Raw genomic sequence first — 20,251 nt, 5'->3', positions numbered from 1 at the left:
GCTTGCCCATTTTAACATTTTTACTACCTAGACCAAATTCCTTGAATTGAAAGGAAACACCAAGCCTGAATTAGACCAAATTCCTTGAATTGAAAGGAAACACCAAGCCTGAATCAAAAGGAAACACCAACCCTGATTCGAAAGGAAATTCCTTGGGAACACAGTTTGAAGAACTTGAATTGCATTCCATGATTCCCATAAGGAAATACTGTGTATTTAAAGTCCTGTTTACTATGAAAAAGATAAAATGTGTAAAAGACACTGACATGCAGGACCTTAAAAATTCATTGTCTCAACTCCCAATTCACCAAAAAAAAGACAAAATGTGATAAATAGAATTCATTTAAGAAAGATTACTATCTTAAATAGATGTTAATAATATATAGATTTTGAGGGCAAGGCACTACATGAAAATGTGACTGCAAAACTGAGTATGTACATATCAAACTACAAGACTTTAAAATTACAACAATGTAGGAGACCCCTATTTAAGTACACCCTTCCCCTTCACCCTTGGTCGGAGTTCCCATCTGGGTTCCTCATGCATAGCAGGATCATGATACTGGTCTTCTCTGGACTTTATTCTCCTTTCATCGTCCTCCTCAGCTTTACTCTCCTTTTCTCCATTTTTCTCCTCACCATCTTCTTCACTTTCACTATCCTCCTCACCATCCTCCTCACTATCATCTTCGCTTTCACTAGCATCTCATGCATCTAGTGTGTTCTTTACTAACAATTTATGGGCCACGACTACATAATGCCTGGAATCCTCTTCTTTTTTAAGTGCGGCTTCTAACATCCTTATATAGGTGTGTTGCTGCAATTACAACAATATTTATATAATTACAAGACAAACGAGATTGGATAAATTTGATTAAATATATAACGAAACATAAACATGTAATGAAATACACAACAAAATAATTTACCCACGACCGGGAGCAGGTGGGGTTATTGACAGCTTCAATAACGTTGCATTGACCCATCTCTGTCATACGTCATACGTCATATAAAGTTGCCATCTCGTCAACGTTTAGGCGGGAGTATTTGTTTGTGAACACGATGTTTTTATGAAGGCCTTCAACAACCTGCAATTGACTTTAAAGACCCTATGTCCATCAATGAGCCCAAACCAGTCTTTCTGATCAGGTCTACCTGTCGCCGATCAAGCTTCCATTTTGACAAAGCTTGAGTGGATTCATTGATACGAAACCTTTTTTTTATGAAATGAAATTCACTAGCATAATAAGTACTCATTGTAGACAATGTAAAAACATTAAAATAAATTTTTTTCATAATATAATAAAAATATGAATTATGAAACAACAACTAAATTAGTTAGATGATAAGAATATGTCGTAACTCTATTCAAATATAGGAGATCAGGGTATTGTCCCTTATACAAATTCTTAAGTGAAAGACAATACATAGTTATTTACACATTGATCAAAATCTCAATACACAAACAAAAATTAAATTATAGGAGAAAAATTTTGCAGCATAATAATTCACAATCACCATCTCGAACATTCTATTCACAATGTTCTTAAAATTAAAAAATGAGAGGCTAAGTTTATTATCTTGTGAGGAAGATGTTTTTACAACTTTTTTTCTGAAAAAAGGTATTTTTAAGAATGGTTGCAATCTTGTTTATATCTGTTGAATTTAATTTATAATTGTTATGGAAAGAAAAAATATATATATGAGAAAGAAATTATAAACCTATTCCAAAATTGCTTTCTAAGTTCAAGAATGATTAGGGTGCCCACAAAGAACCGTAGCAAAGTTTGTTGAATATAGTCTACCAAAATTATTCCTAAGTTTCCAAAGATCAGACCTAAATGCCTCCACCCTTAAGCACTGACTCAAGCTTAGATGAACAATTCTACGCAGCAGGACCATTAAATTGAAATTCCGAATTCCCCTTTCATATTCCCCATAATTAAGGATGCTGAGACAGTTTGAAAAAGAATAAAAGGAAAATATCGGTAAAAACAAACAACAGGTGAAAATGCACAAACATAGTAGATAGAGAGAAATGAATCTGAATTGAAAAAAATCATTATCTTGAAAGATCATATCTCCTAAACAATTAAAGGGAAAATTAAATGACTGGTACATCACATCAAGTAGTTCATACTAGACAACTTCAAATTGAGCACATAAATATCAAAGGTGCCATGTTTTTGATATATTGACATGAAAATTTTTTAATATCATCGATTGGATGGATGGATTGCTACATGCAAGTCAATTTGCTAGAAAGACAATCCATGCATCAATCCGTTAATAGCAACCTAAGCATGTCTCTATCCTAAGCTCTCTCACTGAAGTTTATGGATCATCTCATAGAAGCTCATGGTAGGAGTCAAGCATATTAGCCATTAATCTTTTCCAATGAATCAATCACAATACTGCTATTAAAATGCAAACAATCGTGAAAGAAATCCTTTGATCCAATGAAGAAAAGATAAAACCTATAAATCAGAGTCCAAGCAAAAAAAACAGAAGTGGATGAATTTTTTAGAGGAATAGACCCTGTGGCAAGAATCATTAAGAAAGAACTTAGAATAGAATAGAGAAAAAGTTAGAGAGAGAATGGGAGTAGAGAGATGGTCGGAGCATCCTTTCCTGTGTTTCTCTCTCTTCTTGAGAGATGGGTTTAGCCTATCTCTCTCTAGAATCCATCCCATGGCTGAGAAGATCTGGCGTAAATGGGTTTCTCTCTCTCTGTCTCTTCTTTAGGGCTATGCACTTTCTCTCCTCTTCCCTACACTTTCCCCTTTTCTCTCGTGGTTTCTCTGCTCTGTCTCCAAACCTAAAACTAAAAATGAGTTTCTCTCTCTCTCCTATGGGCTATTTCAAATGGGTTACCGGCTGAGCTGATGACTTTATTTTTGGGACAACTTGAGTGGATTAATCTCAGCCACCCATTTGAAATCAATGGTTAAAAAATTGGGAGACGATAGAACTTAAACCTAAAAAGCTTTCCCTAAATATATAAGATATCTTTGACTTAACAACAGGGGATTCAAGCAAGGCCATTAAGTAACGGAAAGGTTTCTATACTTCCCCTATAACAAGCAAGGCCATTAAGTAAGGGAAAGGTTTCTATACTTTCCTTACAACATAGAAGATCTTTGTTTCCCTTACCATCTAGCGATTCAATTTTGATCAAGTGAGCCACTTATCGTTTGAACCTAAATCCAATGTTTCAGAGTATTTTATTTTTAATTTTTTTATATAAAATGTATGAATATTTGGTACGTATCATCTTCTCATTGGAGCACACCTATAAAAAATATTAAAAGTAATTTTTTGATAAAATATAATTACCAAAATACCTTTTTATTATTTTATGGTATATTGGCTATTTTATTTTATTGAGAATATTGTTTTTATATTTTTTTACAAGTGTGAGTTTAATAGAGGATTGGATGCTCAAAATTTAGTATCAAAATATTATATATAAAAAAATTTAAAATAAAATAGTGTAGAGACGTAACATTGTGATTAGGACAATCTTAACCCTCCATTCAAAATGGACGGTTGGATAAGGGGAAGTATATAAGTTCTATATTGTAGAAAAAACATTGAAAGCTTACCCATGAAGTAAAGTAAAAAAAATTTATGTATCTGTAGCGTTACCGTCCACTTACTCCCTCTTGCTAAAACCTTACTTTAGGAACCCAAATTTTGCGATATGACCTCTTCCATTTACCAACTAATTTCAAAAAGCAAAACTTTTAAGTATTAATATATGCACTTGAAAAATATAATGTCCGTGTGTTTTGTACGAGGTTGTAACATTAACAACCAAAGTAAGGTGCACCTTCAAACTTTATCATAAGATGCAATTTTGGTGTCGAAAATTCTTAAAATGGTGTGATATCTATTTTCAACTCTAATTATAAAATTTTAAACTAAAAAAATGCTCCAAATCAAACACATCTATAAGAACATGAAAGTCTTGAAATCGACAGTTGAAATAATATTTTGCATTATATACTAGTCTTAAGGCTTGAAATCTTTCTTTTGTCTATATCCATAAACGTCGATATTGAGATGATCAATTAGATATTTTTCCAACATCAAAACAATGTTTTTGAGAGATTTTTGAGATGCATCTTAAATCTATATTTTAATTTGTTAACCCTTTATAAACTTTTTCCTAAATAGAAAGACCGTCTATTAATTCAAGGGTGAAATCTAAGTATCAAGCCCCCTGCGCAAGGATGGCATGCACAAATCGAGAAATGATCCTTTTTTTTCCTTGTCAGAAATAGATCGATATCAAAGAACTCAAAAAGTACAAATTCCATATTTAAATGATCAGATTCTTACGAAGATCCAAAAAAACTTATTTAAATAAAAAAAAAACTCCCTAATAACTCTTCCTCCTACATGAGTATAATATACATGATAAATTCTTTTTGCTTAAGGTTAGATTGGCCTGAAGATGCACAATGCGATATTCCACAAAGCCAATTTTATTTAGACAAGTCAGCCGGATTACACATGCATAGATTATTTGTGTTCGTCCTGTTTTCATGCTCGGGGAATACGAAATCATATGTTATGAAGCTATAAAAATACAATGTCATTCTTTTTGTAGTTGAGGGGTAAGAATGGTTCGATAGGAGCCGCAGGCTATCAATACAAGTAAACCCTCACCTCGTAACTCATCGAAAATTGCAATTCAAGCATTCAAAAACTTTGATATCGATCATATCGGTTTGAACATTATGGTTGTGAATTAAAATTAGAACGTCAAGCTCTAAAAATAGTTTACATTATAACAAATTATCTAGACCGTCCATCTCGCCTTAAATAAGTGTTCATAGATTCGCTAGATTTGTACCATTTCTTTAGTTTCAAATTTTATTGTCGGTGTTGACAATTGATTTTAGAGCCATCATAGAGATTTCCGTTACCGAAAGTACTTTTCGGATGAGGATTCGAGGTGAGGATTACAAAAACTTCATCCTTTATCAAGTCCCCTTTTCTCATGTTAGAACATACATTCCAATTATGCAAGTCACCTGTGCAATTGCTAACAAGATTAAAAATTGAGGACTGGGGAACAAAAGCTGAGTTACTTACTTTGATATTGCATATTTTGAAACGATAATCACAATCAGCAGACTTTTATTTGTTTCAAACATATTGAGACTTACTTAGCCTTTAATATTGACTCTCTAGGGGAAATTCACATCATAAACAAGCTGCTTGTTGGGATAGAAGAGCCCAAAGTTTTGTTCAATCCCTGCTGCCTTCTTATTTTCATTGAACATTGCAAACACATAGATTTCCAAAGGTGTGCCCGTCCTCTTCGGAGTTCCTTGACCCCCATGTCGCACCAAGTTCGAGTTATAGGTCCGGGCATTGTCGATTGTGGCTGCGACGCCTCCGGCAGAAGGCCACCCGCTCTCACTAGCTATGATCGGGACTTCCCCTCCGCCAACCTTCTCCATTGCAGCATACACACAATCTACCATTGCATCGAAGAGGTTACGGTACCTAAATTGACCATCTGTTACCACATCAAAATTAGCAGTAAACAATGCATACTCGAGTCGAATATCTCTAGTGTTTCCTATGTAACTGAAATAGGGGTACACGTTCACCAGCAGTGGTGCCTCAGTGCTAGAAAGGAAACCAACGATGGATGTCATCGTGGATGAAGATTCGGAAGAGAATGAGCCGGCGGATGGTGGATAAGATGTGCCTATCACGGTGGGAGCAACAGAAGTGGAAACCTTGATACTATCCTGTAAGCCTGCTGACTTTATTGCATTGTATACATTCTGCATAGCTGGAAGGACATTACCAGCTTCAGGACCCGGGATTACCTCTTTGCTAACAGCAATGTAGCCGATATCGACAGCAGGAAAGTATGCTTGGACGTTGGTCCTAACCCATTCGGCAACAAAGGATGGGTCGGTTGCCGCCTGTCTGAGGTTTTCGTTTGGGAGGCCGAATATTAGTTTGATGCCAGATCCTCGAAGGGCTTCTAAGGCGCGGTGTAGGGGGAGTAAAGTCTCATCTTCTTGATTCCTTTGGATTGATAGAGGGGCCACCACTTCATGAGGGGGTGGAAGATCGCCTGATGCCCCATAACAAACACCCACGAATTGGGCTCCTGACATAAAAATCCGAAAAGATCATCACTATTGGTACACACACAAAATCATTTGTGTCAATTTTTCATGCTGATCTAGTTTTCATGAAGGACTTAAATGTTTAAAACAATATTTCAAAATCCAAATCGGTGAGCCACTCCGTCCAGCCCATATATCCGTGTTAGATTGCCAAATCACCGTTCTGTATTGGTCATGGATTTAGAAATGACCTAAGAAAATATTAGACAAATATTTTAAAAAATGTAAATGGGCCCGGGAGAGGTGGGGTTTGGGGGGAACATGACTAGGACAGATACCTTCCTGAAATCAGTTCGGTCCTCGTCGATTCCATTCATGATCATTGGGCCTGCTGGTCGATCCTACGTATTTTGGATCCGTGCGCTTATAATTTATGGCTCTTGACAACATAGTATAAACTGTACATGCCGCAAAACTTATTAGATGATTTTATCCTATCGAAACCCATTCGATTGCTAAAATCAATTTGATTGGATTTAAACAAAAAAAACACTATAAAACGCTTATAGGTGAAGTTTTACAGTACTTCCCCTACACCTCATCACCATCCAAAGTTTATTACACGGTCACAGTTGTCTAGTAGTATTTGAATTTTTATAATTATTGTACTAATCATATTAATATAAAATTTGGGTTGTGTGTACATGTGGCCAATTCACATGAAAATAAAATATTAAAAAAATAATAGTCATAAAATAAAATAATGGAATTACCCCTAAAACATTTTAAGGGTATTTTGCATAATGTTTATCGTTCAAATTATTTGTTTTATATTTTATTTATGTGAATCTTGCTAAAACGTACATACCTACAAAATTTCAGATCATTATGATTTGTAAAACAAATATTAAAATTCAAACACTATCAGACATTTATGGCCCTATGATAAACTTTGAACGGTTATAAAAATATAGATGATTTACATAGAACTTTTTCACCGATAGACATTTTGTAGCACTTTTCTTTAAACAAATAGGAATAATATATTATAGAAAAGACTTTTGTTTTCAATGCTAACTTGGGAACTATAGAAATCCTTTGGCTGATAAGATTCTCGAAGACTTAGTTTTGACCCCTAGGGACCATTATGAGATTAGTGAGCCATAGTGAACCTAGCCTCTATAGAATGGCCCAAGTTCACCCAAAATCTAGTTCAAATAATACTAGAGCCCGAAAACTTTCTAGTCGTCTTTGAATCACTCAAATTCGAGGCACCGTTTAACTGTTATTGTCCGAGGAAAAATATTTGAAGAAATGACAGGGCATTCCATGGTGCACATTACATGGGTTGCGCCCATGAACCACACATCCCCCCTTGAGTTGTATAGCCCATTGGGCCTGGATGCGTCCCAGACCTTCCAGATAAGTTTGGGTCCGCAGTTTCAGTCCAGGTAAGCTCTATTTTGAATGATTTTTCCCTTGGTAACATTTCATGCATACCCCTAGACCTAGTCTATATAAACCCCTCTAAAAGCGCAGAAAAATCGTCGAGAAATTTGACCAAAAAATCCCTAGAAAATGTAGAAAATCATAAGAGCTTCCATAAATTTCGAAAAAATCCTCAAAAATTTAAAAAAATGATAAAAATTAATAAAAATCACTAGAATTGCTAAATTCCTAGAAAAACCCCACATATGGGGTTTTTCTATATCTTGTGTACCCTATATCTAGAACCCACATATGGCGTTTTTCTATATCTGGGGAACCTTATATCGGGAAACCCTTTGGGGAACCCTATATCTGGAAACCCTTTGGGAACCCTATATCTTAGAACCTTTAGGGAACCCTTGGGTTCCCTATATCTGGAAACCCTAGTTGTCTTAAAAACCCTAGAATCCATATCTAAGAAATTCTAACCTATTTCCAACAAAATTCCAGCCAAATCAGTCTATCAAAGAAAAGCATTCAAGCAAAGAGAAGGTGTGCGAAGGCATCATGATCCGACCCCAAAACTCGAAACTCTGGGCTTCGAGTTCCCTAGGTAAGTTCTCTCGTTTTCTTTATTTTAATTTGTTCACTTTATTTATTCTGATTTTTATAGTTTATGAATTTTATTTATAATTTTTTGTACTCTTAAAGATCTATTTTGTTGCAAAATTTAGAATTGGGGTTGGCACTAGATTCATACGGCATTAGATCTGTCAGATCTGAATATGTTTTGAATCTATAATTTGAAGGGCCCTATCTTATCTATCAATCTATAGAATATAGAATAGTTGCTGTCATATTGACCATCCTCTACTTTAGGTTTGCTCTCAATATCTACTAACAAACATAAACGCATAAAAAGTCACCATTTATATATAGTATAAGGCTATCACAATCACTCTTATCCATTATATTTCAAATCTGGTAGTTGTGAGTGTGTCATTAACTAAAAGCAAAGTTCTAATAAAAATTTTTGGAACTTAATGATATCCAAGCTATTTGATTTGACATCTGATGGCAAGGAGTATTTGTGACTATCTTGTAACAAAGATAAATAGTCTTTCACTATACAATCCCTTAACAAAAGAGAGAGTCTCTCGTCCGCATCATGTAGACAGTGGAAGGTGCACAAGCACTCTTTCATTGGCACATACTAAACATGGGTGCATCCAACAGCCACAAAACCCTTTTTTTTTAAAATTCAAAATAATATTTTTTTAAAAATTCGGTTATAAATATATTTTATTATAATGAATCAAATAAAAATAATAAAATATATTTTGATAAAAAAAAGTTGACCAAAATGCCATTAAATTGTTTCAGGGGTATTTTGACCAACTTTTTTGTTTAAAATATTTTCTTTATTATTTTTATATTATAGACCATATAAAATGCAGATGTAAATATTAGTTTTAAATAAAAAATAAAAATGTAATACAGAATTCGTTTTTTACAATTTGATGATACTAGGTTCAACCTGAATCAGCTCGTGCACCCTTAAGGCATCCACATTATGTGGAGGGTTTACCATTCCTTAACAAAAAAGTTGTTCTGTCATGTTTAGTAGGTCCAACATGTCAAATTTGCCGCAACACATTGATTATTATAAATTTTCAGTCAATCTTAGTTTTTGGACTAAACCCGCCAATGCCCTAATCGGAAGTCTAATTCATTGGGCTAGCCTGTAAGGTCCAGTCTAGGTAATAATGGTATGGAGATAAACACATATATTTCATGCTTTTAAAAACTTAGGTATATGGTGAACTTTTTCTATTTGATTGTAATTATGAAGGTGCATAATTTTACTTGAAATCCGAATTTCGTGGGCTTTCAAAGAAATGATACACACGAGTAAAGTGTTGAAAGGCCATTTTTTATATTGGCATCAATGTGCGTACCAAATGTTGACTCATATATGTTTTTGTGACATAAATTCGATCTAACTAAAGGACTCTAAATCCTTTTCTTCGCAAATAACTTAAATGCTTAGGGTTTCGAGGCCTAACAAATAAGAAAAATATATAAAGATATAAATTACTTTTAATGCAAGGAGGTCACAATCATTGTTGTTCGTCGGATTTCAAATTAAATGATTGTAAGTATATCATTGACTAGATCAAAGTTCAAACAAAAATGTCTCAAATTTTATGACACACCTCAAGCTTTACAATTTGACATCTAATTACTAATAGCAATTGTGACCTCCTCGTAACAAAAATGAATGATCTCGTAATATACAATCCATAACAAATAGGATAGCATATTTAAAAAATTTCAAATGTGGCATTTATTGGTGTAATATGGGAGGCATGGGGAGGAAGAGTAGGTGAGAATAAGCTTTTGGTAAGGAAACCCCCGTCTATGCAAGAATAAATAAGAGGGAAGAACATGTAGATCATTATTATGTATGAGCAAATGAAGGGACATAGAGCAAGGTTTAAATGGTTCAATACTAGGCTCTTCCACAGATTAAATAACTTGGACGTGTATGTGTGGACTTATTCATGTGCAGGTATGAAAATGATTTAAAAATAGCAAAAAAAATAAAAAATACTAAAAAAAAAAATTTTCAAAAAAAAAAAAAATAGATTTTAGAGAGAGGGAGAGTATTTCAAAAAAGAGAAAAAATCTACTAGGTAGAGAGAAAAATAAAGCTTGAAATGGATTTATGCTTCCCTTCTAAAGAGAAATGAAAAATGATGCGCAAATAGCCCTCCCACTAGGAGGGAGAACGAGAGTGAGAGAGATGAAGGGGATAAATTATTAGTCCCCTTTTTTTGGAGTGAGAATGAAAAAAGAGGGTGGATTTCTGGCCCTTTAAAAGGGGAGATGAAAAAGGGTGATGCACATTCAGTCCCACCCCTGGATGGGCCCCCACTCATTTTTCTTTTATTAGAAGTAGTACTTTGGCAAGTGCGGACATACCCAAGTGCTATAGAATTTGGGCTAATGGGCCCGAGTTCTACATAAGGGAGCGACTCGACACGGTACATGCTTTAGCACTTTGCGTGTTCCAAGATGAGGCTGAGTACCTCGATACCATGTTAAGGCGGAGCCCAAGTTGACTAGGTCGAGTTTATGAACACTATTAGAGAGAAAGATGGTGATCGTATTTCACAAATTATATGAAAAGCAAGCCATGTAGCCTAGTATTTAAGGGTCGTTTGGATCGAATAGTTTTCTAGAGAGAGAGTTACTGTTTGGATCCAAAATAATGGACCTTCCTCCTTCTTTCTTTTTTTTCCTTTTCTTTTCTTCTTCCTTTTTTTTTTTTTGGTATGTACCCTATTTCTATGTAGAAATGGTCTTTTGGGATGCATACAGATGATATCCAAACAACATAAAAATCTATTCTACAGGAAACCTTATTGTAAGAAGAAATGATCTTATAGGACCCTCTCCCACCCATATGTGTAGGACTCCAAAAGATCACTATTAAATTTAGTACCGATTTATAGAAAAGTCAAGCTCCACAACCATTTGATAACTTTTCTAAATATTCATGCCAACTTTAATTATGATCATTTGGGGTCATACACACATGGATGGAGGACAGTCCTATAAGATCATTACTTGTGTAAGAAATGTATTTCATAAAAAAATAGTCCTATCATCTAGTGATATCCTAGACTTTTACCACCATTAAACAACGCGATATTACGCGCTTGATGGGTTTTAATTCTTCTGAGTCTGAATTACTTAAACTAATGGGAAAAGTTTATATAAGGTTGCAACCTTAAAATGTAGAATTACAGATGCACCTGGAAAATCTATCAAAAAGATTATTTTAATGTTGGAAAACCCACTATTTGATCATCTCGACATCGAGATGTATGAATATATATATAAAAAAAAGTTTTTGAGTCTCATAAATAGTATATCTTGCAACACATTATCTAGACCGTCCATATTCAAGATTTTCATATGTTTATAGATCTCATTGATTTTAATCATTTTTGGAGTTTAAAACTTTCGAATTAGATATGAAATAGATTTTAAGATAATCTTAAGATTGTTTTTACAATAAAATTACATGTTATGATAAAATTTGTTGGTGAACCTTAATTGGATTGTTTAAGGTTGCAACCTTATAGAAATCGCACCTTAAACTAATTATATAAAAAATAAATCAGCGGGGTGGATCAACTGGCCATCGATCTAGATCCAAAATCAGCTGAATAAACGATCTAGATCTTCTAGATTGGTGATCCGAAAAAAAAGAAAAGAAGACGAATTACACAATATATGATAACAATAGCGAATAGAGTACACTTCCTCCCTCAAGGATTCAATTCCCCTTACTCTCGATAAAAGATTGCATCGGTAACTGCTATAACATTTGAGCAAATTTTGCACCATTATCTAAATAAGATTGTATATAACGAGACAATTTATCATTGGCATAAGGAGGTCACGATGATTTATAACTATCCGATGTGAAATCTGATAGCTTTATTATTTCATAAAGTTCGATCAAATATCTTTAGAATTTTGAGTTTGATCGATAGAATAAATGTAGCCACTCATTTTCACATTCAGTGGTTAAAATTAATTGTGACCATCTTGTACCAAAAATAAATGATCTCATCGTACACCTTTTCATATATACCAGTGTTGACATAAGTCAAAATAAGTTAGTAATGGAGTGCCTAAAAGCACTAATGCAAAGACAATGTTAAATAAAAAAATAAAAAAAATAAAAAAAAGAAAGAGAAAGGTTTTTTTTGCTTAAAAACTTTAGTAAATTTTTTGTGCTCATCAAATGAAAATGAAAGAAGGATGAAACATTTTCGAAGGACAAACGAGTGCCCAGGAAGCTTTGAAGTCCTGACAAGTGCTTCATATGCAAAAATATGCTCTTTTATGACGATATTCGGTGGTGTGCAGGAGTCAACTACTGACAAGCTTAAATTGTCGACATTTCAGAGTGAAAAAACAATTTTTACTTAAGGGTGCGGTAAACTACTGACAAGCATAAATTGACGACAATGTAAGAGTGAAAAATACATTTTTTACTTATGGGTGCGGTTTGTATAGAGCGAGGCAATAAACAATCAAAGTAAAGCGCACCTTCAAATAGTAACAAGAAATATGGTTTTAATACTAAAAATCTTGTGATAGTTGATGAGTTTGATGAGTATCTTTAATATCAAGGCAGACTTTTTCTCATATACCTATGGGAGAAAGATGAATATTGGCCTATCTTTTCCTTAAAAATATGGGAAGCCAGAAAAAAGGACGTATAGAAAATACACAGCAATTTACAGAGCCTCTAGATAGTTACCTTTCTCTTTTGGGTAATTTTTACTTAAGATCTGAGCTCTGTGATCACCAGCCTCACAACATTTCTTCTTTATGATCTCGAGTTTGGTCTCATTTGCGCTCCATCAATTTTTACTACCAATAGCCTTAAAATATATTTTCATCTTTAATCATAAAATTTAAAGCTTAAAAAATAGTATAGATCTAGTAGATCTATAAAAAATTGAAAATCTTGAAAATTGACTGTCAAAAAATGCATTACAAGATCCACTATTTCTCAAACTTGAAATCTATTTTTTTCCATGTCCATGCATCTTGATGTTGAGATGACCAATTGAGATATTTGGGCACGAAAACCACCTCTTCTAGTTAAATTTTTGAGGTGTGCTCTAATTTGATTGTTTAGAGTCTTTTATTTAAATTTTCATACTTTTGGTGCATTTATAAACGGTCTGAATAACCGCCCCTAATTGGGCAACTTCTAGCCAGTCTAAAACGGGTTTTAAAAAATCTAGAAAAAAACTCAAAAAATATTAAAAAATATGAAAAATATATTTAAAATATAACTAAACAAAACGCATCAAAAAAAAAAGTGAAAAAATAGATTTTAAAAAATCAATTTTTGCCCAGGAATATTTTAAAAAAAAAAAAGAAAAAAAGAGAAAATATCAAAATAAGTATTTGCAATCGAAATATTTCCCAATCTTTTCTAAAACAATAAAAAACATTAAAAAACCCATTAGAAATAAATTTCTTAATTTTTTATACTTTTTTTGGATTTTGATTTTTAAGTTATGATGGCCAAGCCAGTTGACCACCTAATCAGCCAAACTGGCCATGGCCAGTGGTCGGGTCCGAGTAACCCGGCCAGGTTGTTATACACTGGCCAACTGATGTTGAGTCTTTTGAGGAAAAAAAGTAACAATTCTTTTAATTGGGTTTGGAGCCTCTCGCCAATATCATTGCTTTAATCCCAGCTAACGAAACTATCTCCTCCCTCCCCAATCCCCAAAACTTATAATCAATCCAATGCAAATTATGGGATGGAAATGATATGGCACAATGGTGGTAGCTATATAATACATGTAGAAAGCAAGAAAGAAATTAACACATAAGCAATCTCACCAGCTTTTTGTAGGTTATTTGTAAGAATCCCAACCATCGCCATAGTGCCCAAAAACCAGAGCCCATAGTGGCTTGAAGAAACCATGGCGAAATGTTTAAAATATTGATAAGTTGTAATTTGTTATCGATAGTCATACACATGCTACAATATAATGGGCTTAGTGGTACAAAGACTTGTTTGGATGGACCTCCCAATTTGCAAGTCAAGTCTTAACCGTGCAATTATTTTTCTCAGTGAATTGAATAGAAGGCCAGCTATTTCTTTCCTTATTCACAAACCGAATTCAAATAGAGTGGGCATTCATTCATTCAATACGAACACTCAGGCCTAATATAACAACAATGAAGTCTACGGACCCAAAAAGTCATGTGTATGTCACACATGTGCATCATCTTGACTCCAAACTTTGCTCATTACGTGCGAAACCAAAACTCGAATGGTGAGCGAAATGATCGGGGCCATTCGACTATGTTCGGACCAATTTTTCTACCTTGACTAGCATATCTATTCCATGCCCCCCACCCAACACGCAAAAAAAAAAAATGCAAAAACACCTATGATCCTACTTTTTTAAAAACTCCCCCCAACCAAATTTTTTGTCACAACTTTTATCATAAAACAAACTTTTCTAACAAAATACCCCCATTAAAAAAGTTATAATTTTTAGAACCAAAATGCCCTCTCTCTCTCCTAACACCCACGACCATAACACACACCAAAAGCATGGGAGATCTTAAGGGCTACCTGATATTTTTCATTTGTTGTTTCTATATATTTTTTGCTTTGTTTAGAGGTGAGATTCCTACCTTGAACGGGTTATTAGAGAGGTACCATGCCTTTAATATTATGTTACGTAATGGATAGTGTGCTGCGACTCGCCTTGCCGAAGGGACTCGATCGTTGACGGATACTAGTTACTTAGCCTAGACTTGCACAGCGCCAAAATGCTCGAATAAATTCAGAAAATAGAAAAAATTTGCAAAATAAAACAAAGTACTAAAAAGTAAAATAAAACTAAAAACAACTTTTAAAAGTTAAATGCAGCTTAAAAAAGTATAGAAAAATAGATTTTTTTTTAAAAAAAAGATTTATAGTTAGACATATTTTAAAAATCCAAAAAGAAAAAAAAGATATGTGACAAAATACAATCATCACTCTTTGCGAAAAACATCCAAATTTTTTATTTTTTTGACAAAGGTTCCAACTTTTATTAATGAGAAACTACTAAAAAGAGAATACATCAGAGGAAAAATAAAAAGAAGGCAGGGAGACCCCACCTTTGGCTAGAGAATCAGCTAAATCATTAGCCTCCCTATAAACATGAGAGAAGAGATAACTAAAGGGGCTAAAATGTCCATAATCTCCAACCAGAAAGATCTGAGCTTCCAGGGAATGCGCAATTCCTTCTTACACCAGCCAACAATATTAAGCGAATCACCTTAAAAAATACAACTATTGCCAATGCCTTTGGAAATAAAGAGCTTAAGACCTTGCAACAATGAGACAAGTTCTGCATGATTGGCCGTAGCAGAGCCTAACAAACCAACATAATAAAAGACAACCTGTCCCTGATCATTACGCAAAACACCCCCAATTCCAGCAAGGCCAGGATTACCTAAGGAACTGCTATCAAAATTCAATTTAAAATGACCAACTGCCTGAGGAGTCCAGAAGCATTTAGGTTTCATCTTAACTTTTCCCAAGAAAAAATAGGTTTTGCAGGTTAAGCAAGACATCTGGTTGAGAGACGCCCCAGCCATCCTTAGTGATCGAAAACCAATGTCAAATGGAGAGCTTAACATATCAAGTAAACTATCGGCTGAAATACACAATCCCTCAAAAGTGCGCCTATTCCTTTCCTTCCACAGCTCCCAAAGCACTGTGCCTCTTGCAATTTGCCAAACCAAGATCCCCCTGAATGTCAATGCTCAAAAGATAGTTGTGACACTAAGTCCGCCACCGAAAAAGGAACAGAAGTCTGAACCCCAAGAAGATTAAAAAACCAATACCAAATAAAAGAAACAATCTTACAGTGAATGAAAAGGTGATTCCTAGTTTCCTCATCTTCTTTGCACATCAAACAGATATTGGGTAGCACCTTATCCCTCTTAACCAAGTTGTCAATAGTTAAGGGCTGCTAACCAGAGAAAAGCTTGCACTTTATGGGGAGCAGGCCATTTCCAGATCTTAGCCACAAGAGGTAATGACCATCTCTATCTGCCGTAGAAAAAAAGCCTGTAATTGGATTTGACCGAGAAGATGCCATCATTCTCAAATTCCCAAATAAGTTCATTTGACGACCCTTGGTAAATATAAACTGAATCCAATAGACTCAATAGTTCTAACCACTGAACCATTGAAATCCACTAAATCCGCTATCATATTCCAAACAATACATGAACCATTGAAATCCACTAAATCCGCTATCTTGGCTTCTGGGAGAAGAACCTTTGCAAAAAGATCTAGAAAAGTAAGCTTCAAAGGGGTGCCACCCATCCATTTATGATGCCAAAAGGAAATGGAGGCACCATTCCCCACCAACCACCAAAAATGTGCCGCTATATGAGGACGACATCTAGAGATGGGCTTCCACCGAAAGGAGAAGTCACTAGAGCGATCAACATGTCGCCATAAACCATACTGATCTCTCCTGTATTTTGAAATTAAAACCTGACACCAACGCTGATCCGTGTAATGGAAACTTCGCCACCACCACTTAGAAAGCAAAGCTTCGTTCATAAATTTCAACTTGCAAAGACCCAAACCACCTTCACATCTTGGGGTACAAACCCAGTCCCATCTCAATAAATGATATTTCCTCTCTACTCCAAAAGAACCCCAAAGAAAATTACTCATCATCCTCTCAATTTTCTTAATTACAGAGGCAAGCATAAGAAGAAGCGACATGAGATAAATTGGTAAATTCGCTAAGCAAGAGCATAGCAAAGTTACCCTACCCCCCAAAGAGAGATATTTGGGCTTCCATAAGTCCAACTTAACCTGCACACATTGTAGGACATTGTCCCAAATCGAAATAGGTAGCCTAAAGTCAGAAATCGAAATGCCCAAATAGGAAAATGGGAAGGAGACGACCGAAAAGCCCAACTGAAGAGCGAGTGAATGGCACAAATCAGGATGACAATTAACTCCAATTAAAGAGGTCTTAGAAAAATTAACTTTGAGCCCTAGAGAAGCCTCACAACAATCAAGAAAGCAGGTTATATATAGACAACTGAGTCGAAGAAGCATCACAGAAAATAAGGGTGTTGTCAGCATACTGAAGATGTGAGAATCTTGGACCCGAATCAGCAACCTGAAAGCCAGAAAATCTGCCTCAAGCTTCTACTTTCTGAAGCATAAGATTAAAACATTCCGCATAAATAGAAAAAAGAAAGGGTGATAGTGGATCCCCTTGACGAAGACCCCTAGTGGCTCTAAAGAAGCCAAAGGGGCTACCCTTAATCAGCACTGAGAAATGGGCTAAGGACAGGCAGTTATAAATCCAACTCCTCAACTTCTCCCCAAAGCCTATATTTTTAAAAATCTCCAACAACTCCCCATTTAACACAATCATAGGCCTTCTCCAAATCTAACTTCACTACCACACCAGGAAGCTGACATCTCAGTCTAGAATAGATACACTCTTGAGCCATCAAAATACTATCAGTAATCTGACGGTTTTGAATAAACACATAATGATTGAGGGAAATAATGCTGGGGAGAATAAGTTTGAGTCTCTCAGCCAAAACCTTAGCCACAATCTTATAAAGGCTTGAAAGAGGACTAATGCGCCTTATATCAGATAAATTTGTAATCACCGACTTTTTGGGGATAAGAGCAATGTAAATGGCATTAATCCCTTTGAAAACAGAGGTGCTTAACATAAACTCTCTAACCATCTCTAGCAGTTCGAACTTAACTAGCTTCCAAAATTTATGGAAAAACCAGAGAGGGAAACTATCAGGACCCGGGGCCTTATCTCCAGGTAATGCAAAAACAACTCTTTTAAGATATTCCACAAGGACCAAACACTCCAAAGAATTGTGCAACTCTACAGAGAGAGTTTTGAAAGGCAATCCGTGTAAAAGAAGTGTGAATTTGACATCTGAAGAAAAGGCCTTCTTTAAAATGGTCAACAATAGCCTTAGCCCACTCTTCACTATTATCAATGTCGACCCCCTGGATGATGAGACCATACATATCATTTTGTCTTCTTCTCGCACTAGCAATAGAGTGAAAGAATTTAATATTCAAGTCTCCCTCCTTAAGCCACTTTACCCTAGATCTTTACTTCCAATATAACTCCTTCACCTTCTGAAGATCAAGGAGGTCTTTTAATTTAGATTTCCTAGCTGCCAGTAACTCCGGTGTCAAAACTCCGTCAGCTTGAACCTGCTGGTTCAAAGCATTAACTTCCCCTAAAAGCTCGTCAATTTTCAACTTAACATTAGCATTATTTTCTTTCTTCCAAGCAATGAGCTTATGTTTGATATTGAGAAGCTTTTTATAAAGCTGAAAACCCAAAGAACCAAAAGAGATGAAATTCTGTCAAGTAGATTGAATGGGATCCAACACTTCAAGATTCTCAAGCCATCCAATTTCAAACCTAAAAGGTATCGGCCCAATACTAGCCATGCAAGTACTTAGAAGAACAGGGGTACGGTCAGAAGAGAGCCGTGGCAGAGCATGGATTGATACAAGAGGGAAGACAGCCACCCAATTCGAAGAAACTAAGAATCTATCAAGTTTCGACATAGCAAGAGAGGAAACACTATTGTTGGACCAAGTGAATTTAGTCCCCACAATTGGAAGGTCAAAAAGAGAATTCGACTCAATAAACCTGTTAAAGATCCTCATTGAAGAATGAATAGCCAAGTGTGCAAGGCATTCATATGGCCACCTAATGAGGTTAAAATCCCCACCAATACATATAGGAAAGCCGAAATTACTGATAACATCATCCAACTCATTAAGGAAACCTTCTTTAGATACAAAGTCTACAGGACCATACACATGCAACAAACCCCATGAGAAACTAGGATCCGGTCCATGAAAACCAATAAGCATAAACATTTCCTTAAATGCATTCACAAAACTATGCAAAATAAGAGGGTCCCACAGCACCCACAGTCCACCAGCGGCACCGATGGCATCAATTCCAGAGAAAGACACAACACCCTCGCCCCAAACTTCCCTCGCCCCAGAGACATTAGGTCGAGGAAGTTTGGTCTCTTGCAAGAGTAAAACCCAAGGTTTATATTTAGAAACAAAAACAAAAATAATATCGCTTGAGGAACACCTTTTTTCAATAAGAAAGATGGCCAAGGGAATCTATTCAGTAGTGCGACTAAGATTTCCCATCCCCCTAACATTCTATAAAAGGATGTTCATTTTAAAAAGAGGAAGAAGAAGAACTTGGGCCATTAGGGCCTGAGCCAAATAAAGCTCCTCTAGCATCATCGCCTCAGCAGTAGCTGCTGAGTCTAGAGAGTCCGAGGGTTCAGGGAAATCATCAGAGGGTTATGAAAAGTAGATAAACAATGGTGCCTTCCCCGCCTCATGGGAAGGCTTGGTCATCTTCTTAATGATGCCTTGGGCCTCCATGCGTGTAAAGGATCTAGTCCCCACCTCAGGTATCTTCTTTAAAGAGGGCTTTTTCATATTTAGTTTAGCAGCACTCTGTGGCTCCTTAGCAACCTTCCTCGCGTCCTTTGCCACACTCGAAGCCCCAAGAGTGCCTCTCGCAACCTTCAGACGCTTTACCTCCGCAAAGAACACACCAATGGGAACGTTAAAATCCATTCCCATATCTCTCACCATCGAAGCTGCCTCCGTCTCCTCAAGAATCACAACAGTCTCCTGCTCAATAAACTCACTCACAACAAAGGAAGGGTCCTCATCAAGTAGTTGAGGCCCCAACCGTCGAACATGTTCAGAATTAGATACCACCATTAGAGGGTCCACTCCCTCCGACCTAACTAAAGCAACAAAGGGATCGAAAGAAGGGACTCCAACTTGCAAATTGGGAACATGATCAGGAGAACCAGCGAAAGAAGGTGCTTCTTCATCAGGCACAGTCACCACCATTGCCAACGGATCGATGGTCAGCGGATCAAACCGCTGCTTAGCCTTGGACACTTTAGCTTTTGGTCTAACTGCAACTGCTCGATACGGTAGTGGGTACATGGTCAGCGACATGCACCAAATAAGGAACCAAGTCTGAACAACTGCCTTCACCCAGACATATTTCTTCACTGGAAGAGAAAGAAATCCC

At 35.9% G+C, this 20,251-nt stretch overlaps 1 long non-coding RNA gene and 1 other non-coding gene across 3 annotated transcripts; both read right to left on the bottom strand.

Annotated features, from left to right (window-relative positions):
• Positions 1–326: 326 nt before the first annotated feature.
• Positions 327–1,741, bottom strand: LOC105420576 (uncharacterized). Its single transcript, XR_966648.3, has 2 exons — positions 930–1,741; positions 327–817 (listed from the first exon to the last, which is right to left on the bottom strand). It is a non-coding gene; the product is annotated as an uncharacterized LOC105420576 (long non-coding RNA).
• A 3,340-nt stretch (positions 1,742–5,081) lies between these two features.
• Positions 5,082–14,160, bottom strand: LOC18433302 (glucan endo-1,3-beta-glucosidase). 2 transcript variants are annotated; one of them, XR_016052894.1, is made up of 3 exons: positions 13,977–14,160; positions 5,628–6,142; positions 5,342–5,533 (listed from the first exon to the last, which is right to left on the bottom strand). It is a non-coding gene; the product is annotated as a glucan endo-1,3-beta-glucosidase (transcript). The 2 variants fall into 2 exon arrangements; XR_002280769.2 differs by having other exon boundaries at positions 5,082–6,142.
• Positions 14,161–20,251: the final 6,091 nt, after the last annotated feature.

Source organism: Amborella trichopoda, chromosome 1 (assembly GCF_054954075.1).
Source record: "Amborella trichopoda isolate Santa Cruz 75 chromosome 1, AtrichopodaSantaCruz75HAP2 v2.0, whole genome shotgun sequence".
Taxonomy (NCBI): Eukaryota; Viridiplantae; Streptophyta; class Magnoliopsida; order Amborellales; family Amborellaceae; genus Amborella; species Amborella trichopoda.
Note: the sequence above shows the minus strand (reverse complement) of the source record. Positions and strands in the feature narration are given on the sequence as shown.